The sequence below is a fragment of the Clytia hemisphaerica genome, unplaced genomic scaffold (genome assembly GCF_902728285.1).
Source record: "Clytia hemisphaerica strain Z4C2 unplaced genomic scaffold, Clytia hemisphaerica genome assembly, whole genome shotgun sequence".
Classification (NCBI taxonomy): domain Eukaryota; kingdom Metazoa; phylum Cnidaria; class Hydrozoa; order Leptothecata; family Clytiidae; genus Clytia; species Clytia hemisphaerica.
Genome location: NW_027104247.1, coordinates 342,276 through 347,296, shown reverse-complemented (window position 1 = coordinate 347,296; position 5,021 = coordinate 342,276). Strand labels below are relative to the sequence as shown.

General features: G+C 35.8%; 1 long non-coding RNA gene across 1 annotated transcript; it reads right to left on the bottom strand.

The window, feature by feature from the left end:
• Positions 1–758: 758 nt before the first annotated feature.
• LOC136816349 (uncharacterized) lies at positions 759–4,583 on the bottom strand. Its single transcript, XR_010847916.1, has 3 exons — positions 4,185–4,583; positions 1,461–1,560; positions 759–1,243 (listed from the first exon to the last, which is right to left on the bottom strand). It is a non-coding gene; the product is annotated as an uncharacterized lncRNA (long non-coding RNA).
• Positions 4,584–5,021: the final 438 nt, after the last annotated feature.

Sequence of the window (5,021 nt, the reverse complement as noted above, 5' to 3'; positions counted from 1 at the left end):
CTGTCAGTCGAGTACTGAGCGATCTTTTCAAGTCATCTCTATACAAAAAAGAAAAGCAAAAAGACCTATCGAATGAGAACATCATAATGTTCCACCGCAGAGTAACTTGTGTTTTGAATCTATCAAAGCAATTAAAACACTAGAAATCTTCAAATCCCACGATATCCAAAAACTCGAGAACACGCAAGCAAATTGATTTTGCAACGGTATAAATTGAAACTTGAAAATGTTATTAACACTTAGTTAATTGGCATAATTAGTGAGATTAGATATAATTTGATCATTTTTCCGATTTCATTTTTAGGGCCTGTCTTCTTTGGAATCAAGATGGAGCAAGAAACGAAGACTTTTTATAAGAACAAAAAAACTCATCAAGCATTTGCTTTGCATTTGTTTTTTTTTACCAAAGCTGTGAAGATCACATGTCAGAAGGATAAGCGAGCAATAGAAGAACATAATAATCTGCACAACACTCTTGTATCACAGAACCCGGTGGGGACCTACAGCGGGAAATTTCTATTGCAAAATATCTTAACGGGGAAGAAAATTTGGGGTTTTAAATGGTCGGGGAAAGATTGCGACGACGTGTACTTTTGTTAACTCTTCGAAATTTTCATCATTTCCCCCCAAATTTTTCAAGTTTATCCCCTTTGGAAAGTTCTATCGGCTATCTGAGCCCCTCAGAATGACTTAATTACTCAATATGGAGTTTTTCTCTCCCCAATTCATAAACGGATGATATACACTGTCCCGGGACATTTACTAACACGCATAGACGTACATTTTCTATATTTCATATATAATAGAACACCCCTTTCTCAGTGACCCAGTGAAGTTTTGAAACCCACCGGGTCTTAATATAGGATCTCCAAAGCTCACTAAGTGATAACCTTTAATTTCCTCTGGTAGGGAAAAATTGACTTTCAACTAATATTCAAGAATTCTTAAAAAAACTGAGATTGACCGGGGTAAGACGGTAAGACCATAAATAAGATCTTTAATTTGGGTTCCATGCAATTTCTTTCACCGGGTAATTCATCATTGAGTGGAGCTGACCGGGTCACTGATATGGGGGTGTAATAAAAGAATTTGTATATATAATCTCCGTGGATACAATCGGGTGCATAGTTCTTCGCGCTTCGATGGTGAACAAACGATTTTTCTGTCGTGTTTTAGTCCAGTTGACAATTAAGAGTCATGTCTACCTGAGAACGATCTCGATTATCGGTTTACCCAGTGGTCCCTATAAAAGGCAACGGGTGAATTAAAAGAAATTGTCATGAAACTAATTTTGCGGTATATTCAGGGCTTCATTAGATTATTGAGCTTATCTTTAGATAGAAGTCAACGACCTTAAATAGGGGTGTATGACAAAATTATTTTACTAGAAGAAAAGATACATATTAAAATGGTATAAAGGATGAAGATAAAACCAGGTGGAACATTCGAGAACGAAATACCTTTTCCTAATTAATGTATGTGCAATATGACGATGCGTTGACTTCTCGATCCGGGATACTTGATAGCTGTACCATTATTCGGCAAGTCCATTTGGAATATCTAGAAAGAAAAGCAATTATATTCAAATTATTTTAATCTTCAACTGGCAAAATCTTAAGGTGGTAGTCTACTGAGAAATGGAAAAAGTCATTTTTTTACTTTTTTTGTAATAACTTTTGAAATATTTAAGATATCTCAATGAAACTTTCCACAATGGTAGTAAAACTATTAACCATGCAAAATATGAAAAAAAAATTCCAAAAATAGCACAGACGGGGGTGATACCGACCAGGGGGTTACGTACCATAGTTTTCTCCATACAGGTTTTTAAAGACTTCTAAAACGTTTTAGCAAAAGATTTTTGGTATGGTGGTTGGTATTCATCAAAGGCAGAGGATGAGTGAAAAAAAAATTCATAATTATTTTCCAGGGGGTCTGGAACCTAAAAAACGTGATTTTTGAGATTTAGAACCAATGACAGATTTTTCTGAATTTTTTCTTCACTCATCCTCTGCCAATGGTACAAGAAGCAATCCCTGAAAATTTCATGGAGCTAGCACTTTTCAATCCCGAGAAAAACCTGCATAGGCGTTAGCAAACCCCCGGAAACGCGTTTTTAGAAAATCAAAGAAAAAGACAAAAGTCTGCAAAAATGGGTATTATTTTAAGCTGGAAAGCTCTTTTCAAAAAATTTCTTCACTGAATACTCATCCAACCAGTCAGGTTTCAAAAGTTAAAGTAAAACATTTCACAAAAATTAGAAATATCCAAAAATCAACAAAAACATGTTGCGCTAAAGTCATGTACATACATAGCAAAGTTTGCGGTAATCTTGCGATAACATCAAATTTGGGTGAAAAAAGCCATATAAGTGTGTCAAAATGTTCATTGAAAGTCCAGCATGACTCTCTGTAGGCATGTAAACTTTTTGTGTGCATATTTTTATTCACATAGACTAGATGACAATGAGCAATGAGCTGGCTTGACCGCCAAAAGAAGGCTGTTATGAGTGGCGGGTGTCAGATGAGAATGTGCGTCTCCAGAAGTTAGGTCCAGTTCATTATAATAATGCACATTTCTATCTCTGTTACATCATGTTGTGCTTGGAAATATCTCAGTTACATTTAAATCCACTACAAAACATTATGTGAGCCACCAAAAGCACACCGCCTGCTCAAGACAAAATGGCGGCAACTTAAATGTTTTTCGTAGAAATCCAGCAACATAACCAATGTACAGCAACTTTATGGCTTCTTTAGAGTCTATTCTTCATTTAAACAAATCATTTTCATCAAAGAAATTAAGTTTTGATCTAAAACTTGCCAAGAAATCTGCAGAATCATGCTTACAGCTTGCTTTTCAGCTTGTTTTTATGTGTTACACTACTGAAGCTACCATCTTTAATTTTAAGGATGACGTAATGCCACGGAAAATAATATTTTGACGCTCGAAAAGGGCGTAAAAAGAGCTTTCTTTTGGCGTATCACATTGCTATGTTTCGGCCGAGATTGAAGAAATAAGTCCTTAGCAACGGGATTTTTTCCGTTGCTAGGGCGATTTTTCAAGCACCCAGCAGGACAAAAATGCTCACTGCGACCTGAAAAATAAAGATATCTCTCTGAAATTTCCAGGAGATGTTCAGAAAGACCTAAGGATCTCAAAACACCCAAAAACCAAAATTCGACAATTTTTTCGATGATTTTCCATTTCTCAGTAGACTACCACCTTAATTTTTGCTTTCCTATCTCCCTGTCTCACAACGAAGGAAATACACTCGATACACATCATGTCCTTGTCGGAATACACATTACGATCAAATATGAAACAGTTGACACACAACAGCGTTTCAAAACCTTTCTAACATTTTTAAATGTCCATCATGTGGCGTTAGAAGATCTTTACAGTCCGCAAACCGGTGAAATTCTGTACTCAAATACCTTACGTATCTGCCGCTTTAGGTGGATTAAACTTCGCGTGGAGTAATTGAAAATGGCATCGACCTCTAACTTCGCGTGGAGTAATTGAAAATGGCATCGACCTGTAACGTTAGAGGTCGATGAAAATGGTAAATTCGTAATTTTCATGAGTTTTGGCCCTTTTCGCAAAACTTCTTGCTATAAATTGAAAATCCGTTAAAACTAAAGGAATTTGGTGAAATCTAGTGAAAAAGAGGCTGCTTCGCAACGAATTTTTTTAAATTCTCAATTCTCTAAAAAAAAGTACATGCGAAAATTAATCGACTTAGGGTAATAATAGCGGTATTCTAAGTCGCGTCATTAAGACAAAAGTGACGAGAAAGTAAAAAATCCCACTTGCACAAAGACAGAGATGTAATGTGTATTCCGACAAGGACATGATGTGTATCGAGTGTATTTCCTTCGTTGTGAGACAGGGAGATAGGAAAGCAAAACATCACTCGCACACTCGCATGAGACAGGGATAATACGTATCTGATAAAATAATATTTCTTCCCACTATTTTACCGAGCTTTTTACGTTGCCTTAATATACATTAATGCTTGTGAGAAAGCATAAAAAAGCAAGCTTTTATCCCCTATTGATCGTGATATAAAGAGGGCCTTAGATAATATCCTTGAACTCATTCGCATGTCAATGACCTTCTTAAAGTAACTCTCACAGGAATCTGCAAAGACGTCATCCTAATAGACGTAATAAAAAACTTACCATTGTTGAAAGAATAACTTTTCGTAATCACTTGGGAATATAATTACTACTTGCATCGTGTTTACGTCATATTTCTCATCTCTTCACTTTTTCTACCGTGTAGGAGTGCCAAACATGAGATTTCTATAAGGAAATTTGAAAAACTTCACCGCAGAAATATTTTCAATATTTTGCTCAATTTTTCGACTGCAAGTTGTGGGGTAGCAGAAATATATATCAATGTGTTCCTTATAAGAGCCGCTAAACGAATATCGTATTTTTGTTTTCACCACGACGTGTTATTGAACGTTTTGAGTACTTTTTGTTTTAAGCCTTTGATCTTTCTTTTTTTTCTTTTGTTTAGCGTGGCGCTAAATGATGTGATTACTCATTTTTTTGTCGTTTAAAATATGACAGTGTGCTCGACTGCCTGTTGTGGCCAGAGTGTCGATTTTGGTGGAAAAGTGTGCTTCACCGAAACTTAGATTCTGAGATGAAATGAGCTTCTTCAGCCCTGAAATTTGACACAATGGTGGCTTATAACATAAACTAAAACAAAATAATTTTTTTGGGACCAATCTTTACCTTGTACCCACTTTTTTCATTCAATTTGTCAAAAAAGAAAAAGGTGAACAAATCGTAAACATGGAATTTTTACTGTTTTGATTTGAGGCTGTGTAGTCAGGTTTAAAAGGGTGATGAGGCGTCTTTTTGGTATTATCTGAAAAAATAGATCCTTAGCTTTTCAAAATGGGTTTACTTTTTACTTAAGCTTTAGCGGTTCAGATTTTATGACATTTTTCGCGAAACCTCCATTTTCATGAAAAAAACAGCGGCAGCAGCGCGCGCTGTTTTTAA